The sequence below is a fragment of the Ornithorhynchus anatinus genome, chromosome X1, assembly GCF_004115215.2.
Source record: "Ornithorhynchus anatinus isolate Pmale09 chromosome X1, mOrnAna1.pri.v4, whole genome shotgun sequence".
Classification (NCBI taxonomy): Eukaryota; Metazoa; Chordata; class Mammalia; order Monotremata; family Ornithorhynchidae; genus Ornithorhynchus; species Ornithorhynchus anatinus.
The window spans coordinates 35903670-35930024 of record NC_041749.1 but is presented as its reverse complement, the minus strand read 5'-3'; the positions used below and the strand labels follow the sequence as shown (position 1 = coordinate 35930024).

At 49.3% G+C, this 26355-nt stretch overlaps 1 long non-coding RNA gene and 1 other non-coding gene across 2 annotated transcripts; one reads left to right on the top strand and one right to left on the bottom strand.

Moving 5' to 3' along the window:
* Positions 1–5871: 5871 nt before the first annotated feature.
* Positions 5872–15873, bottom strand: LOC114806364. Its single transcript, XR_003754388.1, has 3 exons — positions 15707–15873; positions 10729–10798; positions 5872–6109 (listed from the first exon to the last, which is right to left on the bottom strand). It is a non-coding gene; the product is annotated as an uncharacterized LOC114806364 (long non-coding RNA).
* On the top strand, positions 15272–15409 carry LOC114806667. Its single transcript, XR_003754729.1, has one exon. It is a non-coding gene; the product is annotated as a small nucleolar RNA SNORA7 (small nucleolar RNA).
* Positions 15874–26355: the final 10482 nt, after the last annotated feature.

Genomic DNA, 26355 nt, shown 5'->3' with positions numbered 1-26355 from the left:
GCTACCTGGTGACTGCAATGGGCTGGGGTTGGTGGTGATGGTGCAGGAGATGGTTTTATTATTGCTGGGAGAGTCACCCCATGGCAATGAGCTCATGCGGGGAGTTAGCACCTAGTGCAATAAAGATCATTTTATTTGCATGTCCCACAGCTCCTCAGGCCGTGGGGCTGCTTTCACAGGCACCGTGTCTCCAGGGCTGTGGAGCCAACTCTAATAACAGATCCTCCAGAGATCTCCCAACCTCCCCTCCCACATACTGTACAATCTGTTTTCATTACCTTCTCTGGGAAAACCATACATTAAAGAAAACTCGTTTGATCTTATCTGTAATTAATTTGTATTTTGATAATATAGAAGAAGAATTTTGACATGTGATGACTTACCTGTTCATTATTTTTCTCTTTTGAACTCCTGTGACCGCTTACTAACTCCTGGCGAAGCAGAGCTGATTATGCCATCCTCCCCACCCACCTTCCAGGAAGGTGGAAGGTGTTGCCTCTCGTACTTAGACAAATTGCTTTGAATAATGACTTTGTGCAAAATTAGTCATACATAATTGAAAAATTCAATAGATGAATACCCAAGTAACTCGAGAAGATCGGTTTCCATAGGAACGGGGGGCAGGCCTGCTCGGCGTCCACCCCTTAGTCCGGCGGTCTGGGAGCCGGGTCGTTGGGGTTTGGGGGGAGAGAGTTGACTGGTCAACTGGAGCTCCTCCTTTTTCTAAAGAAGGGTGAAAAGTGCCAAGTGGCACCCAGGGGATTGTGCAAGAATGTACATGGGAAAAAAAACAGACATCGCATTCCTGATCCCTGCAGGCAAACTGCTTCAGCGTCAGAGATTTCATTATCCTTATCGGCGATTTAGCTTGGGGGGCCCCGGATGGTCCCTGCGAGGCTCTGTCCCAGAACGAACGGTTGGACAACATTCCCCGGAAAGCAGAGGGGATCGGATGCTCGGCCCAGCTCAGCTTTGCCTCCTGGTGTAACTGTGGCCCAGACATTTTAAGCAACCTGACTCCTCTTCTCTCTGGGCCTCACAGGTAATGACCCTGCCCCTCCCTATCTCTCAGGGGAGATGAGGATTAATTGACTTAATGTTTATAAGGTGCTTGGAGACCTCAGGATGAAGGGTTCTGTAGAGATGCTTTATTAGTGCATTAAAACTTGTATCGCCCATGGAAAATCTCCTGCAGAGAAACAAAACGAAACCCACCTCCAGAAGAGGCCGTAATTGCCAATTAAACATTCAGTTGCTCATTTGCTCGGTAGTTTGAACTGGATCTGATATTCCTGTTCTGCTCTTTTCTGTTTTATTTAGGTCAGGAGGACAGGTTCGAGGCTCCACCTCCATTTCAGAATTGCATCGGGCCCGAGAGTCCAGGATTTCAATCAAGAACTATGTTGTCTCAAGCTGACAAGTGGGTTTGGATATTAGGAACGATGATATATTTGAAGCCAAGCCACCCACACGACCAAAGAATCAAATACACGCAGACATCCCTTATTTGGTGCTCGGGAAGAGCAGTGTGGCTTAGTGGAAAGAGCATGGGCCTGGGAGTCAGAAGACCTGGGTTCTAATCTTGGCTCTACCAGGTGATTGCTGTTTGACCTTGGACAAGTGACTTGGCTTCACTGTGCCTCACCTCCTCTCTAAAACGGGGATTCAAAACTTATTCTCCCTCCTACTTAGATTGTGCACCTTGTGTGGGACAGGGACTGTGTCAGACCTGATTATCTCATCTCTTCCCCAGAGCTTAGAACAGTGCTTGGCACATTGTAAGCGCTTAAATACCCCAGTTATTATCACAGGGTGGCCTAGGGAATAGAAAGTGGGCTTCGGAGTCAGAGGGCCTAGTTCTAACGCTGACTCCAACAACTGTGAGCAGTGTGACCTTGAGGAAGTTACTTTCCACCTGAAAAATAGGGATAAAATGTTTGGTCTCCCTCCCCCTTCGGCTGCGAACACCATGCGGGATAGGGACTGTGCCCGGATTTGCTTTTAATGTATCTGTGTATCTACCCCAGCAATTAGTACAGTGCTTTTTTCTTTCATCTGAGTAACTTACTGTGCACAGAGCACTATAGCAAATGTTTAGGCAAGTACGGTTCAACAGAGATGGTAGACTAATTTCCGGGCCACAGGGAGTTTACAGTCTAGAGGGGGAAGCTGATATGTGTGTAAATAAATAATATGGAGATCAGGGAGCACGTCAACCAACTCTGTGGTACTGTTCTCTCCCAGGTGCTTAGTACAGAACTCTGCACAGAGTAAAGCACTCAATAAATACCCCTGTTTGATTAAATACATTACGATACGCGCATAAATGCTGCGGGGCTGAGAGTGGGGTGAATATCAAGTGCTTAAAGGGTGCACAGTTAAGTGCATGGGTGATGAAGGGAGAGGGAGTAGGGGAAAAGAGGGCTTAACTGGGGAGAAGACCCCCTTTTCCATAGTTGGAAATATACTCTAAATTTGCAGGCACCATTCCTCCACAGGTAGCTGTTGAATGGCTTCCCCTTTCTCTTCTCCCTCTCTATCTCCCTTACTTCTTGCTCTTTTGTGATCTTTTCCTCACCTGCACACAGTTTAGCTCTCTTTCCCTCTCTCCTCCCACTGATTTTCATTTGCGTTTTGTCTTTCAGCCTTTTTCTTTTATGCCTGCTCTCTTTTTCTTTCGGCATCTCCCAAGACCCTGCAGATAGAGGAGGCCTCCTTTCCTCCTGCTATAGTAGACTATGCAGCCAGGGGACGTGCTCCATGACCTAACTCTGGATTCCAACTGGGCCCGCTCAATCCAAGTGGGCCTGAATCAGGATTCCAACCAAATTCCCCCGCGATCTGTTGGCCTTTGGAAGAGTTCAGATCCCACCACATCATACTGTATTATACCATAAGGAGGAACCAGGAGTCAATCCAACAATCAATCAATAGTATTCCTGGAGCACATTCTATAAGCTTGGAAGAGTACAGCAGGGATGAAAATCATCATCCCCTGCGTCAAGGAGTTTGCAATATGATGAGAGGATACAGATACAAACTAATTTATAGATAGAAGAAAACAGATTGGGAAGGTAGATAGGTGAATAAATGCTTACATGGTAGATGAAATGATAAATATAGAAGGGCTGGGGTGACTAAGTTCTTAATTTTGAAGTGATGATTGGGAAGAAATGATTTGAAGAACAGAAAAGTTAATCAAGGAATGTAACCTGGTGGAAGTGGGATTTCGGGGGGGCTTTGAAGATGGTGCCCGGTGGATTTTGAAGAGGAGAGTGAGCCAATCAATCAACCGTATTTATCGAACACTCCCTATGTGCAGGGCACTAGACGAAGCACTTGGGAGAGTACAAGTTCGACAGACACGCTTGAAGGATGTGAGCCGTTGCAGGAGATCGGAGAGAGTGTAACAAGTCACAGTGAGAAGATAAGCTCTGTCTCGAGGGCATGGGTTAATAATTCCGGTATTTATTAAGCATTTACTAAGTTCCAGACACTGTACTAAGCACTGGGGTGGATAAAAGTCCCTGTCCCATGTGGGGTTCAGAGACCCAATCCCCATTTAACAGATGAGGTAACTGAGGCACAGAGAAGTGAAGTTGCCCAAGGCCACCCAGCAGAAGTGGCAGAGCCAGGATTAGAATCCATGATCTTCTGGCTCCCAGGTCCATGCTCTATCCACTATGCTTTGGGTTTCAGACTTACACTAAAGACGGGGATTTTGGAAAGTCTCTATGGGTATTTGGTTTGGGAACAGGGGGCTTCGCAGCAATCAGGGATCATGACACCAGGAGGCTAAGTGAGAGCCGAGTGACTGAACAGCCAGAGGCTAACAAACTTTGTAATGGAGACTGGGCTGAAACAGGCTATGATTCAGTAAACCCATGCCTGGCTAGAACTCAGTTTACTAACGTCAATCAACACCCAACTAAAGGACATATAACCAGGAGGTCCTAAACTGGTCAGGGACTCATAGTATGCGCTTAACAAATACCACAATCTATTATTATTATTCTTATCATCATTACTTGGGGATAGAAGGAAAAGGAGAAGATACAGTCCAGGCCCTCGAGATGCTTACAGCCAAATGGGGGTGGCGGGGCGGCTGCAGACCTAAATAGACAACTATATTGTTAAAAGTGAGGGAACAGCCCTAAATTACAGATTTAATCTCTGGACCTCTTGGTCTGTCTGAATCTTTTACCCCCAGAGAGGTGGAGCTTGTACTTCTACGAGGCCTTAAAGTGCTTCTCCTGCTCCTTGTGGGTGCAGCTGTTTGATGATCTGGGTTTCTGCTGTCATCCATCTTAACCCGTCCCGTCTACGAGAGATGTGTTGCCACAAGCAAAACTCAAAACTGCAATGTGACGTCACTGTCGGAGACACCGCCTGTCACCCGGTGCCGAGTCGGCTTTAAGGTGGCACTGGTGAAATCGCTTGAGAAGCCAGATGTGCTTTCTACGATTGCTGTAAGTCTCCCGGTAATATAGAAGGCTGAACGCCCTACAGGCTGGCAGATCTTCAGTTTGGCATGAAGGTTGACGGCCCAGTGTCAGAATACCCTTTCAGTCTCCCAAAGGACCTGTTTGATTAGTTTTTCTATTTCTCTGTCTCCGTTGCATCCACTGCACACTGAACTGCCTACGTAGAAATTGCTGGCAGTTTTCATTTCTGTATTATTGTTGTCTGTTCAGGTCACGTGTAGGGTTTTTGTGTCCTGTTTTAAACAATCCAATCCCAGCAAATGAAATTAAACTGGAAGAAATTTTAGTGTTTACCTGTTTCGGTGAGAGGGTTTTCGGGGTGTTTTTTTGTATTACAGTGAAAATTTCTTGTTCTCTCAAGAACTCAGAGAGGTGATTCCGAATCCCATGATCAAGGGAGACTAAATTCATATAGCCACGGTTCAGGAGAACTGACATTGGTCTTTATGATTGGAATGAAGCGAGGGAGGAGATAGATATTCAGCTAGAAATCCATTCTGGCCATACCATGGAAGTCCATATTCTTGGCACAACTGGGCAAGATGGTGAGAGATCCAGATTGAGAAGCAGTGTGGCCTAGTGGAAAGAGCATGGGCCTGGGAGTCAGAGGACCTGGGTTCTAATCCCAGCTCTGCCAGTTGCCTGCTGTGTGACCTGGGGCAAGTCACTTAATTTCTCTGTGCCTCAGTTACCTCATCTGTAAAATGGGGATTAACTTCTCCTCCCTCCAAATTAGGCTGTAAGCTTCATGTGGGACATGGACCGTGTCCAACCTGATTAACTTGTATCTGTCCCTGTGCTTAGAACAGTAGTCAACACATAGTAGTGCTTAACGAATACCATCTAAAAAAATAAAATCAGTGATCACTCTCTGCTACTTAGAAACAGAAATCCAGCAGAAAATCATACCAGATGCCTTTTTTCTACTAGCTTCCCCTTCTCCACCCCTTCCTACTTCCCTTTCCTCTTTGTCTCATTTTCTCCTCTCAGAAAATAATAATTCCAAATGACAGAGTGCATTTTGTGCAGCACCAAACCTAACCTTTATCTGGGGAGAAAATAAAATGGGCCAAAACTTCGTTTGTGGGTTTATTGTTGTTGTCGTCATATGCTGTCGAGTCATCTCTGACCCATAACGACGCCTTGGACACATCTCTCCCAGAATGCTCCACCTTCATCCGCAATCATTCTGGTAGCGTATCCGTAGAGTTTTCTTGATAAAAGTTTGGAAGTGGTTGACCACTGCCTCCTTCCATGCAGTAAACTTGAGTCTCTGTCCTCGACTCTCTCCCACGCCACCGCTGCCCAGCAAAGGGGAATTTTGACTTGTTGCAGATTGTCTGCCGCTCGCTAGCCACTGCCCAAGCTGGGAATGGAATGGGTAGGCCTCCGCTTGACTCTCCCTTCTGTAGTCGAGACTAGTAGAGGACTGGAAACTCTCCAGATGCAACACTGATGTGGGTATATTTCAATCTCTAACTCATAGTTGCCATTAAATTCCAAGCTTTTAGAGCTGTCCTTGGGATTGCGTATCTGCTCTAATGTACTCTATCCTTTTCACCGCGATTGGCACCTCCGGGCATATTTCTTCATCCTTGTTTTCCATGGCCAGGGCCAGCTGCCTCCTAAAACATCCAAGATGCCAGGAGGCAGTATTGTCAGAGCCACTGTGATGCCAGAACTCTCCCAAAACAATGAATTAAATAAACAGCAAATAGAGAAACTGATTTTACAGAAGGGCCAAGAGGCGGATAGGATGGATGGATGGACCAGGGAGACCCTAAAACCTGTTGTGGACAGGGACTGCTTCTCTTCCTTGTTACCCTGTACTCTCCCAAGTGTTTAGTATAGAGCTCTGCACCCAGTAAACATTCAATAAATACGACCGAATGACTGAATGAAGATTAGTCAGGGAAGGCCTCTTGGGGGAGGAGGCATTTTAACAGGTAGATCTGGTAGATTTGAGGTGGAACCGATGTCCGTACATGGGGGAAGGTGTGAGCTGGTGGGGACAGGAGAGTTGGGAGTAGTTAGAAGGTTAGTTTGGGAGGAGGGGAAGTTTGCAAGTTGGGGTGTAGTGGGACAGGAGAGCAGATCATAGGGATGACAAAGATGGTGGAGAGCTTCAAAGCCAACAGACACAAGTTTCTGTTTTCTCTAAGAAGTGATGGGGAGCCACTGGAGGAAGAAGATCGATCTATCAATCATATTTATTGAGTGCTTACTGTGTGAAGAGCACTGTACTAACTGCTTGTGAGAGTACAATATAACAGAGTTGGTAAATACGTTTCCTGCCCACAGGTTGAGTCTAGAAAGGGAGACAGAAATTAAAATAAATGACAGATAGGTGCATAAGAGCAGTGGGGCTTAGGGTGGGGTGAATAAAGGGTATGAATCGGAAACTGTGAGTCCCATGAGGGACAGGGATTGTTTTCCAACCTGATGATTTTTTATCTATTCCAGCACTGACTACAGTACCTGGCACAGAGTAAACACTTAACAAGGACCATAAAAGAAAAAAAAGAAAAATCCAAATACAAGGGCAACACAGAGGAGGAGAGAGGCACGTGTGCTGACTGGTGCTTGTTAAAGACGTGGGAAGGCACAGGGGATGAGATTTAGGAGACCTGGGTTCTGATCCCAGCCCTGCCCCTTGCCTGCTGTGTGACCTTAGGCAAGTCACTTAACTTATCTGCGCCTAGGTTTCCTCATCTTTAAGATGTGGATTAAATCCCCTCTCTCCTCCCCTCTTCCACTGTGAGCCCCATGTGGAACAGGGACTGTATCCAACCTGATGCTCTTGTATCTACCCAAGCATTTAACACATAGTAAACATTTGGCACTTAGGAAGTATTTAGCAAATACCAGAATTGTTATTATTGTTATACAATCTTGAATGGGATGGGCAGGGTAAATAAATGTGCAATCAAATCTCACACAAGGGGGCACCCACTGAAGCTTGAGGCAAGTCCAAAACGAACAGAGGGAAACAATTCCTCACCTAAGAGAAGGTAAACTATGGAATTTGTTTTCACAAGAAGGGGTGGAAGCAGACAATATCAATCAATCAATCAATGGTATTTACTGAGTGTTTACTATGTGCAGAGCTCTGAACTAAGTGCTTGGGAGAGTAAAGTACAACAGAATTAAGAGACGTATCAATAGGCTTAAGAGGGATTTGGATACTAAAGCCAGTGGTTCAACCTTCATATTGCTAAAATCCGCCCTTTCCTCTCCATCCAAACTGCTAGCGCGTTAATCCAAGCATTTATCCTATCCTGCCTTGATTACTCTATCAGCCTCCTTGCTGGTCTCTCCGCCTCCCGTGTCTCCCCACTCCATTCCAAACTTCACTCTGCAGCGCATATCGTTTTTCTATAAAAAACATTCAGTCCATGTTGTTTCCCCACTTCCGAAGAACCTCCAGGGGTTGCCCATCCACCTCCGCATCGAGCAGAAACTCATTACCATTAGCTTTAAAGTATTAAATCACCTTGTCCCATTCTTCCTCACCTCTCTGCTCTGTTACGATCCAGCCTATATACTTCGCTCCTCTAACGCCAACCTACTCGCCGTACCTTAATCTCGTCTATCTTGCCACCTACCTCTCACCCACATCCTGTCTCTGGCCTGTCCCTACCCTCATCCAACTTGATTCTATTTATTTGCTATTGTTTTGATGAGATGTTCATCCCCTCGATTCCATTCATTGCTACTGTTCTTGTCTGTCTGTCTCCCCCGATTAGACTGTAAGCCCATCAAAGGGCAGGAACTATCTCTTTACCGATTTGTACATTCCAAGCGCTTAGTACAGTGCTCCGCACATAGTAAGCGCTCGATAGATACTACTGAATGATTGAATATTTACTCTCCCCACCTTTAAAGCCTTATTGAAGGCACATCTCCTCCAAGAGGCCTTCCCTAAGTCCTCGTTTCCTCCTTTCCCACTCCCTTCAGCATCACCCTGATTTGCTGCCTTTATTCACTCCTCCTTCCACCCATCGCACTTACGTACATATCCATAATTTATTTATTTATATTAATGGTCTGTCTCCCCCTCTAGATTGGGAGCTCGCTGTGGGAAGGGAATGTGTTTACCAATTCCGTTGCATTGTACTTTCCCAAGCATTTAGTACAATGCTTCGCACACAGTAAGTGCTCAATCAATACGATTGATTGATCGATTAACACAAACACGGATGAGCAGTCCATAATATATTATCGGACAAAAACATCCTGCCTCTAGCCTGGAATGCCCTCCCTCCTTATATCTGACAATTATTCTCCCGCTCTTCAAACCCTTACCGAAGGCACATCTCCGCCAAGAGGCCTTCCCTGACCAAACCCTCCTTTCTTTTTTTCCCATTCCCTTCTGCATCCCCCGACTTGCTCCCTTTATTAATCCTCCTCCCCTCCCAGCCCCACAGCACTTAGAAATGCATCTTTAATGTATTTATTTATATTAACGTCTGTCTTCCCCTCTAGACTGTAAGCCCGTTATGGGCAGGGAATGTGTCTGTTTAATGTTATAGTGTATTCTCTCAATCTCTTAGTATTGTGCTATGCACACAGTAAGTGCTCAGTAAACGCTCCTGAATGAACGAATGGATGGATGTGAAGGAAAAGCTAGGAAGTAGATTGCCCATCCCTAACAAAGGTGGAATTTCCAGAGAGGAACCGTCAAACTGCTCCTATAAAGTCCCAGTGCCACTTTTGGAGCCAGAATCCCGGTTGGGACGGACCAGTAACGGCACTTATCTTTTACGCACTCGGGAAAGGAGGCGTTGACTCTCTCAGCTCTGCCCAGCCCCGTCTAGGTTGGGAAAGGACTAACCTTACCCTGATTTCTTTTCTGAGGGATCTTTGTGCTCCATTCCCTCCACCCACCCAGAAATAAATTATAGATCTTTTTTTTAACCACATTTTCACCCCTCCCCTTCCACCCTTCCCTAGGGGAGCTGGCGTTAGAGGTGCCTCGTGTCAACGAGAAAGACGTGACACTTGTACCCAAATGTGGGGTGTGTACCGGCATGACATATCCACCTGGAAAGTACATATCCACCTGGAAAGTTGAAAATCTGCCCCGACAGGTGACTCCGGCCGGTACATGAGGAGGGGAGAGGGTGAGGCAACGAGGGAGGGCGGCCCAGCTACGGCCCGGCTTTAGGAATGGGATCCGCTCCCCTCACCCAGATGTGATAGAGCAGTGTGGCTAACAGAGTGACCGATCTTTCAAGGATCCGTGGCCACCGATGGCAGACCTGGGCAGAACAGTGCCAGGCAGCTGGATATTTCTGATTTCCACCTGAGCCAACAGGCCTCAGCCACGTGAGGAGGAACTTACAGATGGTCTAGTGGGTAAAGCACGGGCCTGCGAGTCAGAAGGTCCTGGGTTCTGACCCCTGCTCTACCACTTGTCTCCTATGGGACCTTGGGCAAGTCACTTCACTTCGTGGCTCAGTGGAAAGAGCACGGGCCTGGGAGTCCGAGGTCACGAGTTCGAATCCCCGCTCTGCCACTTATCAGCTGGGTGACTCTGGGCAAGTCACTTCACTTCTCTGTGCCTCAGTTACCTCATCTGGAAAGTGTATATTAACTGTGAGCCTCACGTGGGGCAACCTGATTCCCCTGTATCTACCCGAGCGCTCAGAACAGGGCTCGGCACATAGTAAGCGCTTAACAAATACCAACATTATTATTATTATTATTACTTCTCTGGGAGAGTGCAATGCAGCAGAGTCGGTAGCTATGTTCTCTGCCCACCGTCACTTACGCGAGAAGCAACGTGTCTTAGTGGATAGAGCACGGGCCTGGGAGTCAGAAGGAACTGGGCTCCAATCCTGGCTCCACCATTCATCTGCTGTGTAACCCTGGACGAGTCACTTCTCTGTGCCTCAGCTACCTCATCTGTAAAATGGGGATTAAGACTGTGAGCCCCGTGCGGGACATGGACTACCCCTAACCTGATTACCTGATTAAGAGCTTAGTACAGTGCTATGCTCACAGTTGGCGCTCAATAAATACGATAGAATGAACGAAGTACCTCGCATCTATCTGTGCGCTTAGAACAGTGCTTGGCACTTAGTAAATGCTTAACAAATACCAATCTTTTTTTAAAAAAGGCCCACATCAGCTACCCTCTATTTCGATTCCTTTCGACTTCGGGAGGGATTGAGAGACGGCCCTGGTAAAGGGCACTGTCCAAGACTCCCCCCATCTTTTCCTTCTCAGCAACCCTTCTTACCTTTCCGATTCACACCCGTTTCCATGACGTATTTGATGAACTTTTCCCTTTAGAGAAATTCCTAGAAGATCTGAGGAGAGAGCAGATTCGAAAGACTTCAGGAGTTAAAAAAGAAAGAAAATCTTTGAATCAGGGAGAGCCACCCACCCCAACTGTCGGACTGTGTCCCAACGCGAGACAAGTTGGAACACCACAGATAACTGCGTTTGGGGTCGTTTGCCATTTTGTCAAACAAAACTTTATCACTTGGAAAGACATGAAGAAGATCAAGATAAGTGGCTTCTCTGGCCTAATCGGGGTCAGAATTCCAGGCTTCGCTTCAGCTGATGGACTGGTGGATAAGGCTGGGGGAGGGGAGGCTGGGGACCCCACGGGCTCCTTCACCACCATATTGGCACCCAAGGATCTGGCCGGGCAAGGTCTTGGGTGCCTTGGGACTGCTACAAAAGTCCAGTGTCGAATGTCTAACCAAAAGCCATATTGGTGCCCTCAAGCCTGGGGCCCCGGATTCTCTCCCCATCTAGACTGTAAGTTCACTGTGGGCAGGGAACTTGCCTTCCAACTCCGCTGTATTGTACTCTCCCAAGCACTTGGTAATGTTCGTATTTGTTAAGCGCTTACCATGTGCCGAGCACTGTTCTAAGCGCCGGGGTAGATACAAGGTCATCAGGTTGCCCTACATGAGGCTCACAGTTAATCCCCATTTTCCAGATGAGGTAACTGAGGCACAGAGAAATGAAGTGACTTGCCCACAGTCACACAGCTGACAAGTGGCAGGGCCGGGATTCGAACCCGCAACCTCCGACTCCCAAGCCCAACCTCTTTCCGCTGAGCCACGCTGCTTCTCTAGTGCACAAAAAATGTGATTGATTAGCCACAGACAGTCCTCGTGACTCCCAGACCAGGAGAGACGTGTGATATCAGGTTGTCCCACGTGGGGCTCACAGTCTTAATCCCCATTTTACAGATGAGGGAACTGAGGCCCAGAGAAGTGAAGTGACTTGCCCACAGTCACACAGCCGACAAGTGGCAGAGCTGGGATTCGAACTCATGAGCCCTGACTCCAAAGCCCGTGCTCTTTCCACTGCGCCACGCTGCTTCCCCTGTGTCTACCCCAGCGCTTAGAACAGTGCTCTGCACATAGTAAGCGCTTAACAAATACCAACATTATTATTATTATTATTGTTATATCGCCTGCATTAGGCCAGGGATGCAGGGTGACGTGACCACGTCCCACCAGCCATTTCGTGGCTGTCTGCTGACGTGGTGCGATCCCAGAGCATTGCTCCAGGGAGACTCCTGGGGAATCTTGCTTCCCTTTCCCTACTCCGATGTTGCATCTGAGACGAGGAACTCGGCAGCCAGAACTGCAGCAGGGGGAGATGGGCCCTGAAAAATTTAAAGAGGATACAAAAGTATTCGATTTCCTACCAGTCCCGGGCAGGGGGCAGATTGGCTGAAAACCAGATTCCCTGTCATAAAGCTGGACCGCTGGCCCCCAAACACCATGAAGGCGTGGCTCAGTGGCAAGAGCCCGGGCTCGGGAGTCAGAGTTCATGGGTTCCGAATCCCGGCTCTGCCACTTGTCAGCTGTGTGACTGTGGGCGAGTCACTTCACTTCTCTGGGCCTCAGTTACCTCACCTGTAAAATGGGGATTAACTGCGAGCCTCATGTGGGACAACCTGATGACCCTGTGTCTACCCCAGCGCTTAGAACAGCGCTCTGCACATAGTAAGCGCTTAACAAATACCAACATCATTATTATTATGAAGGAGATGTGGTTCTCATTCGAGAGGTTTACATGCACTCCACTTGGGCAATTTCCGCCAGCCCACGCCAGTGCCTCCTGAAGCCTAGAATGTCAGAGTCCTGGAAAGTAAATCTACAGAAAGCAAAGACAAAGCCAACGTGGGCAACCTCATGAAGACTTGGCCCAAATTCACTGTCTTACTGGTTTCCGTGGAACTGCCATGTCTTTTCTTTCACCGGCTAGAATAATCTCACTTTGGAACCGCTGGACTACCTTACCACCGTATTCGAAGCAGCGAGGTTTAGTGAAAAGAACACAGGACCGGGAGATCTGGATTCTAACCTTGGCTCTTTCACTTGCCCGTTGTAGGACCTTGGGCAAATCACTGAACTTCCCTGGGCCCCAGTTTCCTCCTCTGTAAAATGGGGATTAAAAATAACTCATTCTCCCTTCCCCTTAGACCATGAGCTTCACGTGGCTAGGACTGTGTCCCGCCTGATTATCTAATATCTACTGCAGCGCTTTGCCCAGTGCTTGGCACAGAGTAAGCGCTTATCAAATAATATTAAAATCATTACAATAATGATCACAATACCCTAATTGTGGTATTTGTTAAGTGCTCACTACATGCCAGGCACCCTACTAAGCTCTGGGGTGGATACAAGCAAATCAGTTTGACACAGTCCCTGTCCCACGGGGGCCTCACACTCTTAATCCCCATTTTACAGATGAGGTAACTGAGGAACGGAGAAGTGAGGTGACTTGCCCAAGGTCACACAGTAGACAAGTGGTGGAGCTGGGATTAGAACCCAGGTTCTTCTGCCTCCCAGGACCGTGCTCTATCCACCAGGCAATGCTGCTTCTGTTATAACAACCCTACTGGAAGGGGGACCCGATCATACGCAGAATAGTCGCTGCTGGATTATTACGCTCAAAACAGAGTGGGCAGATTTTGGTGTTTGTTAAGCGCTTACTATGTGCAGAGCACTGTTCTAAGCGCTGGGGGAGACATGGGGGAATCAGGTCGCCCCACGTGGGGCTCACAGTCTTAATCCCCATTTTACAGATGAGGCAACTGAGGCGCAGAGAAGTGAAGTGACTCGCCCACAGTCACACAGCTGACAAGTGGCAGAGCCGGGATTTGAACCCCTGACCTCTGACTCCCGAGCCCGGGCTCTTTCCCCTGAGCCCTGCTGCTTCTTGTAGTCGCTAGCCCATCGGGTGGGCATCACATGCCTACACGGGGCTTGTCAGCCCTCAAGCGTGCAGCTGCTAGGCACCGCTATCAGCCGCCTCCTTTTACCAGACTTTAACTTACGGCTGGAGGTGGAGCAGGAAGAAGATCTCTCATCCTGAGCAGTGCAGGCACTTGAGTTAGGACCGGCAGCACGGCTTCACGGGACGAGCGTGAGACGGGGATCAGACCGGCGTTCGAATCCCAGCTCCGTAACTGGCCAGCCTTGGGCCCTCTGGGCCTCAGTTTCCTCCTCTGTACAATGGGGGTGAGAGAGAGGCTGAGCCCCGTGTGGGATGGGGACTGAGTCCAATCCCATAACCTTGTACCTGCTCCAGCGTCAGCATGTGGGAAGTGCTTAATCGAAGGCATTTTAAAAAGCTGTGTTTTCAGTAATAGTAACAATCGCGGTCTTTGTTAAATGCTCACCGCGTGCCAGGCACTGTACTAAGCACCGGGATGGATACAAGCAAATCAGGTCGGACACAGTCCCTGTCCCACGTGGGACTCACAGTCTCAACCCCCATTGTACAGAGGAGGTAACCAAGGCACAGAGAGGTTAAGCGCTTTGCCCAAGGTCACACAGCAGACAAACGGCAGAGCCGGGATTAGAAGACAGGTCCTTCTTACTCCCAGGCCCAAACACTCGCCACACAGGGGACGAGTGGCAGAGTCAGGATTCGAAACCGGGTCCTTCTGACTCTCGGGCCCGTACTCCATCCACTGGGCCACACTGCTTCTCAAGTCACGGCTCTCTCGGTGGAGCAAACAGCAGTCCAGTAAAGGGATCCTCCCGGGAGAGATTGGCCTTTCCGGTCTCACTTTCGCCCCGTAGGGTGGGAAGGAAGGGGGTCTCCTCGTCATAATTGCCTGTGAAACCAGCAGGACCAGCAAGGTCTGCAAAACCCCCTGGGGATGAGAGGCAGGGCCAGGATTGGGCGAGGGGCTGTCTGATGTCCTGATGGGGGTCGTGCTCCCTAGGAAGACCCAGGGGTTGTCCCTTCCTCCAGGACCAGGGGCTGCCCGTGGGGGGATAGGAGCAAGTCAGCTGGAGGGCGGGTGGGTGGGAGAGAGTGATTAAAGGCTTCACTTCAGACTCCATTTCTCAAAGCGGTTTAAAGGGCTTTGACCTCCCCCTCCCCAAATTTAATTAAGGAATTAAAAAGTGTTATTGATCTTTTGACTCCATCTTAAGAAGGCTTCAAAGCAAAAATGCCACTCAGATGTTTCTGTCCCCCCCCACCATACCTCTAGCTGGACCTGGAGCCTGGCCCACCCACCGGCAATGGCAGCATCAGACCCTTGGGGGGGGGGGGGGGGGCGGCGGTCCCAGAGGCGCCGCTCCAAAGGCAAACACTAGGTAAAGCCCACTTGGGGGTCCCTGGCGACCTTCCTGGTCTCGGTGTTTCCCTGCTCCCCAGAGCTGGCTCAGAGAACCAGTTCGGCTGCTTGTCCTCGACATCCTCCTCGTTTTCTAAGCCACCAGGTTGTCCACAAGGGCCGGGCCCCGTGGCCGGGATGGAAATAGTCGAACAATTAATCAGTGGATTTATTGATCCCCCTCTAAGGATGGCACCTGGAGAGTTTCCAGTTCTCTACCAGTCTCCACTAGGGTAGGGAGAGTCAAGCAGAGACATACCCATTCCACTCCTAACTTGGGCAGTGACTAGTGAGTGGAAGGCAATCTGCTACAAATTCATTCATTCAATAGTATTAACTGAGCGCTCACTACGTGCAGAGCACTGTACTAAGCGCTTGGAACGTACAATTCGGCAACAGAGAGGGACAATCCCTGCCCATCGACGGGCTCACAGTCTAATCGGGGGAGACAGACGGGCAAAAACGTGACAACTTAATCACAATAAATAGAATCAAGGGGATGTACGGATCACATGCACAGATTACACAGAAGAGAGAGGGAGTGGGAAGCTCAACAAATAATGATAACAATAAAAATAATAAAGAATAATAACAACAGCAAATCAAAACTCACCTGTGCCGGGCAGCAGCGGCACGAGAGAGAGTTGAGGGCGGAGACTCAAGTTTACCACGTGGAAGAAGGCAGGGGTAAATCGCTTCCGTATCTTGACCAAGAAACCTCTATGGATCCACTAGCGGAACGATTGCAGGTGGAGGTGGAGCGTTCTGGGAGAGATGCGTCCACGGAGTCACTACGGGTTAGAAACAACTCGACAGCATAAGACAGGATCTATTGAGCGCTTACTATGTGCGGAGCACTGTACTAAGCACTTGGTTTAGTATTTAGCTAAGCACTTGGCTAAGCACTTGACTGTACTCTCCCAAGCACTTAGTACAGTGTTCTGCACACAGTAAACGCTCAAGAAATACACTTGACTTACTGACAGTAGAGCAGAATTAGCGAACATGTTCCCTGTCCATAACAAACTTGCGGTCTAAAGGGGCAGACAGACATTAACATGAATAAGTAATTTTATAATATATAATTCAGAGATATGTACATAAGTGCTGTGGGATTGGGAGCGGGGTGAATATTAAATGTTCAGAGGTCACAGATCCAAGCGCATAGGTGAAGCAGATGGGAAAGTAAGCTGGGGAAAAGAGGGCTTAATCAGGGAAGGCCTCTTGGAGGAGATGCGACTTTAAGAAGGCTTTGAAGGTGGAGAGAGTGGTGGTCTGGTGTATACGGATGGGGAGGGAGATCCAGGCTAGAGGGACGACATGGGAAAGGGGTCGGCGGGGAGATTGAGAGTGCACAGTGAGTAAACTGGTGCGAGAGTAGCAGAGTGTGTGGGCTGGAGATCAGTGAGTAAGATAAGTTGGGGTGAGATGATCGAGTGCTTTAAAGCCAGCGGTAAGGAGCTTCTGCTTGATGCTGAGGCGGATGGGCAACCATTGGAGATGCTTTAGGAGCAGGGGAGATGGACTGAACTTTTCTGTGGATAAATGATCCATGCAGCAGAGTGAAGTACGGACTGGAGTGGGGAGAGGCAGGAGGCCAGGAGGTCAGCAGAGAGACATGCGGTAGTTAAGCCTGGATAGTGCAAGTGCTTGTATCAGGATGATAGCAGTTTGGATGGAGAGGAAAGAGAGGATTTTAACCATGTCGTGAAGTTAGACCCTAAAGAATTTGGTGACAGATTGAATACAATGGGTGGAATGAGAGAGATGGACTTGTGAGATAGGAAGATGGTGGTCACAAGGGATCTGCCCCAAATCAGACCTCGTGGACTGGACCGTTCTGGGACTCGGGTTCACTCAGAAATCCTTTAAAACCCCAAAATGCTCCTGCCCAAGAGGGACAGGGCATGGAAATTCGATTGTAAACTCCTCAAAGGCAAGTCCTGTATCTTTTTCCTCTATTGTACTCTCCCAAGCTAATTACCATTGATTAACATCATTTTTTTTTTAAGAAAAAAAAGCTCAGCACTGTAATGATTTGACTGTTGAGCACTGGGGTGGAAAAGAATAACAGAATCTCAGGATTTCAGAATCCCAGAGCCAGTTGCAGGCTTAGGGATTCAACAGGTCCAGATCCCTGCCACTGGGGAGGTGGATGACCATTCCTTTCCAGGACTGGAAAGCCGGGTAGCTGTTCGCTCCATAGAAAGCACAAGAAAGGGAGACTCTACAGTCATTCAATCTGTCAACGCACCAAGTTTACCGAGCACCTCTGTGTTCGATTACCGGGCTACTCATAACGTCGCTAACCACAACCAGGAGGTGAATGGGAGAGCAGAGGGAGTGAGAGAAAAGGGATTTGCACCTTGCAAAAACTTACAGAGCATGCTTTGTCCTCCACGGTGGTCCTTTCTTTTTTGGACTACATTTCCCAGAAATCCTTGAGAACAAAAATGGCTGTGGGGTCTGACTAGGCTCCAGGGGTTAATGACATCAAAGGGTTTGAAAATGTGAGGAAGGATGAATTGAATCGGGAATAGTTTAAACTTGAGAAAAGAAGGATGCTGCTGGTTGTTTTCATCTGAAAAGCTGCAGATGGCACTCCCTTATCATGGTTAGGAAGGTTCTGTCTCTGACCGTCGGCCTAATAATAATGATAATGATATTTGTTAAGCGCTTACTATGTACCAGAGACTGTTCTAAGAGCTGGGGTAGATACCAGACCATCAGGTTGAACACATTCCCTGTCCCGCACAGGGTTCACAGATTTTAGTACAGGGCCTGATACATAGTAAGGGTGTTAACAGATACCATAATTATGAATTGTTATTATTAATCCACATTTTACAGATGAGGTAATTGAGGCACAGAGAAGTTAAGGAGTTGCCCAAGGTCACGCAGTAGACAAATGGCAGAGTTGGGATTAGAACCCAGTTCCTTCTGACTCCAAGGCCCACGTTCTATCCACTAAGAAACACTGCTTCTCAGCATGCATACATACATATATACGCTTTTTTTCTTTCCTGTATAGAAATATGGATTTATTTTAGTTCAAGGCCCTGGGTGGAGTCCCAAGAACCCCTGCCTTAATCTTGCCCTGGCCTCTGCCAGGGCTTCCTTTTGGGGGGCAGAAGAAGAGACAGAGCAGGGGAAGCCTATAAGGGCAGGGTTTTGGCCCTCGGCCTTTCTTCTCTTTGCTTCTAATCTCCCTTTTTTCACTTCCCTCCTTCCCTTTCCATCCACCTTCTTTTCTGACCCCTTCCTTTGGCTTCTCCTCTCCCTACCTAAACAAACCAGACTTCTGGATGTTAGTTAACAACTCCTGTCCCTTCCACCCACATCCCATTGACATTTCTGGGCTTTGAGTGAGTCGCCCAAAGCACATTTTTACTGGCTGCAAAAGAATTTGGAAACTCTGGTCCCTGAGCCCCTAACCCCTGGACAATCCACCCAATGGCTTGGGTCCAGGAAACGGGCTGGACCGTTCCCTGAACTTTTTCCAAAGTTCCTTTCCAAGACCCTCCGACCTTAACCACGGGGTCTTAACCATGAAAGTGTGCAAGGGTCAGGATGAGTGGGCATTCAATAAATACCATTGATTGACTGACTGATTGATGACTGATTGAGTCTTGACTGTCAGTCAGAATCCCAGTGTCCAGAAAGGGGGCACTCGGAGGCCAAATGGGGTTTCATTTGGGTTCCGATGGACATATCATCCACCGGGTTGGGGACTACCTCAGCGGCACAGAGGTGGGAGCCCCTCCTCTTTTGCTAACCCCCTTTCCTTCATCCTCAGTCAGTCATATTTACTGAGCACTTACTATGTGTAGAGTACAGTACTAAGTGCACGGGAGAGTATGATATAACAATCCTCTCACCCCCGTCCACAGTCGTCACTGCCTGTTCCCCAACCTGGGACCTGTAGCGGTCGCACAAACCCCGAGAACTCCACATAAACATGTGATGGGGCTGGGACCCCGGGGATCCGGCCAAAGAGGGGTGAAACTGAGGCCCCCGAGGCCTCCACGACCACCCCCGTGTCCGCCGGGGTGCTCCTCCCCCACCCTCGTTGTCCCCATTCACAGGGGAAGCTGCTTGGTGTGGAGGAGGCAGGTCTGTGCCATGATTGTCAGGCTGATTTCATTAGCAAGATAAGATGCCCGGGCCCCTTTTTCATCTCCCGGATTCTCCCTCTCCCTCTCCCTCTGCAATTTGTGCCTTTAAAGTCCCCGCTGTCTCCTGATCTGCAGATAATTGGTTTCTGACATTCTATCCCGGACAGAGCTGATAAATTCCAGATGGGGCTGGGCCAGGGCTTCTCTCCCTCCCTCCCTCGGCGCGGGCCCAAGGCTCTGGCCTAGAGCGGCCGTGCGCTTCCTCTCAGCTGGTAGGAGGCTGACCAGCCAGTGTTGCTCCCCTCATCTCCTCTAGACTGTGAGCTCGTTCGGGGCAGGGAATGGGTCCACCAACTCTGTTATAACGTACTCTCCCCAGCGTTCAGTGCAGTGCTCTGCACGCAGTAAGCGCTCAGTAAATACGATAGATTGATCTCCCTCTAGCACTCCGGAGGTCTCTGTGCCAGTAGGCAGGAGGGCACACAGTCCAAGATGACCAAGTCCTCGTTGGTCCTTAGAGATGACAGATTCATTCATGCAGTCGTATTTATTGAGCACTTACTGTGTGCAGAGCACTGAACTAAACGCTTGGAAAGTACGATCCAGGGTTTGGTCTGGTGACTAGACTGAAGATCCCAGCGGACAAGTGGTGGAACTGGAATTAGAACTCAGGTCCTCTGACTCCCAGGACTGGGCTCTTTCCATTAGGTCACACAGCTTCAATCCATCAGTCAGTCAATGATATTTGTTGAATGCTAACAGTGTGCAGAGCATTGTACTAGACACGTGGGAGAGAACAAGAGAGATTAAAGACATGATCCCTGCCCTCAGGGGTCTCACAAACTAACAATCGCCCAGTTTCACAGGGCCAAAGCCTTTCATGGCTGAAACTTGCTTCCCCAGGAAGCTGTCAGGATGTCTCCACAGCCAGGACAATCACATTCCAGTCTCAGCCTAGCTGGACCGTGAAGCTCAATCAATCAATCGATCGTATCTACTGAGCACTTTACTGTGTGCAGAGCACTGTACTAAGCACTTGGGAAAGTAAAATATAACAGAGTTGGTAGGCACATTCCCTGCCCACAATGAGCTTACTGTCTAAAACGGAAGCCAGCCATTAATATAAATAAATTACAGAAATATTCATGAGTGCTGTGGGGTTGAGGGAGGGGTGAATAAAGGTGAAAAATCCAAGTGTAAGGGTAACACAGAGGAATGCAAGAAGAAGAAATGAGGGCTTAGTGTTCGGGGCACATTTACGCACCCGGATTCCGATTCTGACTCCACTCGGGATGTTGGACGTGGCACTCAAACCCTGTTGACCCTGGTTTCAACCTTGGAAAACAGAAATGTGGCTCCAGATTGTGTCCTGAGCTTGTGGGGGAGGGGTCAGAGCCATGGGGAAGAGCCACAGTGATGGGGGAGGTGGGGGCAGAGCAGGGATTGCTGTGGAGAGGAGGGGGATTTACAGTCAGGGATGGGGAACAGGGTCAGAGTGAGCGACTCCTCTGCAGGGGACGGAGCCAGATCACCGACAAGAAGCAATAAATCAAGTGAGCAATCAAAAGTATTTATTGAATGCCTTCTGTGTTCTGAGCACTCTACTAATCAGTTGGGAGAATATGAGAGAGATAAAAGATGATCCCGGGCCCTCACGGGGCTTTGGAGTGTGGGGAAGAGTCAGTGGGAAGGGCTGGTCGCCCTTAAGGTGACCAGAAGCCCCACGGTGGGGAGGACCATCCTGATTTTCAAGGTTCAGCCCCACATCCTGACAAATGTAAGGCAGAGGAAGGGGCTGGGGGACAGAATGCCACACTGACGGTGGCGTCGGTCATCTCCATTGCCAACATGGCCGAACTGGCTTTTCCGGGCCAGAGGGCAGGGTTTCCACTGCGGCAACCAGCTCCCCTGGAAACTCCTCACTGGCCTGGAAAGGCCAGTTCTGAGGCAGCCGCATGTCTGAAGCAACAGCCACTGGTTTCTGGCCATCAGAGTAGCCCACCGCCACTGCCCGGTTCAGCCAACTTGGTCTCGAGCTGTACAGTAGGGATTCACACTGCGCCAGCCTGTATAGCATGGCATGTGTGTGTGTGTATGTGAGATTGTTTATATGACACTTGCTTCCTTTATTGCCCCTCAGCACTTAGGTACATATCGCCGCCTCATATCAGACAGAAAATTGCTCTCCCCGACTTCAAAGCCTTAATGAAGGCACATCTCCTTCAAGAAACCTTCCCCGACTAAGCCCTTCTCTCCTCTTCTCCAACTCCCTTCTGCATCATCCTGACTTACTCCCTTCATTCATCCTCCCTTCCATTCTCACAGAACTCATGTATATATCTGTAATGTATTTATTTACTTACTTAAGTATATTAATATCTGTCATCCCCCTCTAGACTGTGAGCTCATTGAGGGCAAGGAAAGCATCTGTTGTTACACTGTACTCTCCCAAGTGCTTAGTACAGAGCTTTGCATACAGTCAGCACCCAAAAAACACAATTCACTGACTATATGTCTATTCAGCAGTACCTGTCTGTGTCTTTGCACTTGTGTGAACCCATTCCCTATCCCTTTCTTGATTCAACCTCCCCTTTCTTTGTCTCCTCTGAAGGAGGGGTTAGACTGAGATCCTGGAGTTTGAGGGCTTGGCTTGGGACCAATCATTCAACCAATCCACTGAATTTATAAAGCACTTATTGTGTACAGAGAACCGTACTAAGAGCTTGGGAGAGTAATAATAATAATCATGGTATTTGTTAAGCACTTACTATGTGCCAAGCACTGTTCTAAGCACTGCAGTAGATACAAGCTAAGCAGGTTGTCCCATGTGGGGCTCACAGTCTTAATCCCCATTTTACAGATGAGTTAAGAGAGGCGCAGAGAAGTTAAGTGGCTTGCCCAAGGTTGAGCTGGGCTCAGAACTCAGATCCTTCTGACTCCCAAGCCCATTTTGGCTTGCCCGAAGTCACACAGCAGAGAAGTGGCGGAGCTGGGATTAGAACCCACATCCTCTGACTCCGAAGCCTGTGATCTTTCCACTAAGCCACGCTGCTTCTCTAGCCCACAGTACAACAATATAACAGACACATTCCCTGGGCAGGGCAGACTGAGAGACTCCAGCCAGTTCAGGTCCCGGCCCTCCACCCCCACTCTGGATTAGACTGCTCTGAGGAGGGAGCGAAGCCCACTGGGGCCGGCGAGTTAGGGATCGCCCCCTCCCTCCTGGCGGTGGACAGACTGATCGGGGCCAATCGTCTGAACTTTCTCCCAAAGACCCCCAGGCTCATCATCGGGTTACTGACATTTTTTTCATTCCTGCCCACCTGATAATCTGCTTCTCATCCTGACCAGCCAGTGGGGCAGGGACTTGGACAATCACAAACAGCCTTGGCAAGCGAGCATGACCCGAAACCTTACAGGGTCACTGGTTGTTGAACGGTCTGCGTCAGTCTCCGTTGAGTCAGATGAATCGATCAATCGGCGCTGCTCATTGAATGCTTACTGTGTGCGGAGGACTGTACTGATCCCTTTGGAGACGATACAGTAGAGTTGGTCAACGTGCTCCCTGCCCACGACAAGCTCATAGTCTACGGCGGGGGCCGGGGGGGGGGGAAGGCGGGAAAGAAATAGACGTTAATCTAAATGATTTATACATACAAACTTTAATGAGGCGGGGCTCAGGGTGGGGTGAATACCAGATGCCCGAAGGGCACGGATCCAGGTGCATAGACAATGCAGAACGGAGAGGGAGTCGGGAGAAAAGAGGACTTAATCAGGGAAGGAAGACTTCTTGGAGGAGATGTGACTTTAATAACTTTTTAAAGGTGGGGAGAGTGATGGTCTGGCGTAATGGAGGAGAAGGGACCTCTGATAACTGTCTTTCTGAATCGGATCCACGATGACGTGAAAGATTAGACAAGATTCAGCCCTTCCATTTTTAACAAGACTCGGGAAATTAAAGCCTTCGGTGAGCAACCCTGGCCAGTACCAGTCAAGATTTGCCCTGAACAAGAACGGTTTTTCCCAGTTGGGCACAAACCCTGTTCAGTGGGGATCTCATCCGGCCAACTGGGCAGGGAGAGGAGGACCTGATCTGAGTCACCCAAGGCCATGATTGGTGGGGGGCAGAATGCTTCTGGGTGGGGCTGGAGCCCATGCTGCTTCTGCCCTGGAAGAGCTCTCTCCTCCCATTCAGAGGGCCTGTTTACCCTTGACCGGCACCGGGATCTTCAGTTGGGTTTACTGGCCCCTAGCATGGATGGCAAGAGGTGTTGCTTGGTTTCACACGGTCCTTGCTCGGCCTTCAGCATCACCTTACATGCCCTGAAACTTTTCCCACCCACCATGCCTCCGCTTGGTGACGAGGACATGGAATGGGGTGGGGACAGAGGGGCAGACCTGGGGATTGGGCACTTGGCTCTCAGAGGCGGGAATGAGGCCTGGGCATCAGCTGAAATGCCACAAAAGTCAGGAACAGTGGGAAAAGGGGCATTATCTAAGTGGCATTCATTGTCAGCGGTTGAATGTCCCTCACGCCCAGAGGCAGCCTGCAGAAGGACTTTCCGCCAGCCATTCCTCCGGCTCTCCTTAGCTTCAGCCTGCTGTGTGACCTTGGGAAAGTCATTTAACTTCTCTGGCCCTCAGTTTCTTCATCTAAGTGGGGATTAAGTAGCTGCTCTCCCTCCCCTTTAGACTGTGAGCACCACGTGGGACAGGGACTAGGTCTGATCCGATTGTTCCGCCATCTTCCTCAGTACTTAGCGCAGGGCTTGACAAACGGTGAGAGCTTCACAAATGCCACAGTTAATGTTCATCTTCATGAAATCAATGTGGCCACAGCTAACAGGCAGCTTTGAAAAATGTTCCGGATCGCTGTACCTCAGCGGACAAGAGGTAAAGAGACTTCTGAATCCCACCCTGGGCATTGATTCATTCATTCACATTGATTGAGCACTTAGTGTGTATAAGCACTTGGCAGAGTACAATAAAAAAATAAACAGACACATTCCCTGCCCAGAACAAGCTAACCAGGCAACTCCCTCCTGAAGCTAAACTGATTTCCATCCCCACTATGGTAACTTCCCTTTTTATTTTTTTAATTTTTTATGGTATTTGTTAAGCACTTACTATGTGTCAAACACTCTTCTAAGAGCTGGGGTAGGTACACGTCACCCAGGTCAGACACTGTCCCTGCCCTGCACAGGGTTCACGGTCTAATTAGAAAGGAGAACGGGCATTTAATCCCCATTTTACAGTTGAGGAAAAGTGGAGTGACTTACCTAAAGTCACACAGCAAGCAATTGGAAGAGCCAGGATTAGAACCCAGATCCTCTGATTCCCAGGCCCATGTTCTTTCCACTAGGCCATGCTGCTTTCCCTCCCTTACCACCCCAACCTGACTCTCTCTCCACCTCCCGCCCCTCCCCACCCCTGCAAATTAGCCAAGACAATAAAGTCAGCTTGCCTCTCAGGCAGAAACAAATAAATAGCCGAGTTTATTCATCACACGCCACCTTCACCTTTGATGTCTTGATGGTCCAGTTTGGGTCCCGGATTAGGCAAGAGGAGCTGCGACTGACTGCGGCAGCCTCCTCTAACCAGAAACGTGGTTGGCAGCACCTTTCGGGACTTCAAAGGCGGCTAAATTACCCTACAGTTGTTTCATTAAATGCCCTTCCCAATGGGAACCACGACCGGGAGGAGAGCCGAGATCAAAGATCGTCGGTGGTTCTGGGTTGGTGGCCCAGAAAATCCAGTGCTGAGGGGTCTCTTCTTCCCAACCGGCCCAGAAGCCTGGCTCCAACTGAGGCCCCGGCCCTCTTCAGCCGCCCCAGGCCTCGACCGTGGCTGCCAACTGTGGCTAGTGGGTAACTAACGTGGCTGGGGAAGGCTTTTTCCAGCCCAGCCCCAGGCACCTCCTGGGAAAGCCCACTCTCGGTGTCCTCCTGAGCCCGATGAGAGGCCATTATCCCAGTGGACCCAATACAGGGCAGGAAATTTGACTGAGCGTTCCTTTTCTGCTTGTCGATCTTTGCTTCCTCCCCCGCCGTACCTGCGTGCCCAGCCTGCCCTCCAGGCCGGGCAGCAGGAGCCTGGGGTGTGCCCCAGAAATGGCCACCAGCCAGGGGCTGTTGACTCTCTTCCTCCATGAAGCAGTAGGCAGAAGACAGAAAAGGGAAGTCATCAACTGCCGACTGTCTTTCTTAATGGCTGGCTGCACCGACGTCAGCCAGTCCCATACCTCAGGCCCTGGGTGCAGCCTCGCTGTCTGGGGAATCCGTTCTGCCGGGAGGTAATTACAGGGTACGGGCAGCCTCCCGGGAGCTCCCCCCCACCCCTCCCGAGAGGGGTGGGGCAGGAAGGGAGAAGGGTCCCTGTGGCCTAGTGAAAAGAGCATGAGCATTGGAGTTGGCCTGGGTTCGGCCAGCATCTGCTGTGGGACCTTGGGCGAGTCACTTAACTTCTCTGTGCCTCAGTTACCTTATCTGTAAAAAGGGGATTAAGATTGCGAGCCCCATGTGAGACAGGGCTCGTTGCGTGCCTGCTATATTGTTATTCTTAATAATAATAATGTCGGTATTTGTTAAGCGCTTACTATGTGCCGAGCACTGTTCTAAGCGCTGGGGTAGATACAGGGTCATCAGGTTGTCCCATGTGAGGCTCACAGTTAATCCCCATTTTCCAGACGAGGTCACTGAGGCACAGAGAAGTGAAGTGACTTGCCCACAGTCACCCAGCTGACAAGTGGCAGAGCCGGGATTCAAACTCATGACCTCTGACTCCCAAGCCCGGGCTCTTTCCACTGAGCCACGCCGCTTCTTCACACAGTACGCGCACAATAAATACTACTGACTGACTAATTAGCTTGTATCTACCTCAGTGCTTAGAACAATAGTACGGTGCTCTGCACACAGTAAGCGCTCAATAAATATGACTGAATGAATGAACAATGCTTGACACATAGTAAGAACTTAACAAACACTGTTATTATTATTATTATTATTATTGTACCTATCCCGGCTCTGCCAGTTGCCTGCTGTTTGACCTTGGGGAAGTCACTTCACTTCTCTGGGCCTCAGTTTCCTCAGCTGTAAGATGGGGATTCAAAAGCTGGTCTCCCTCCTACTTAGACCGTGAGCCCCATGCG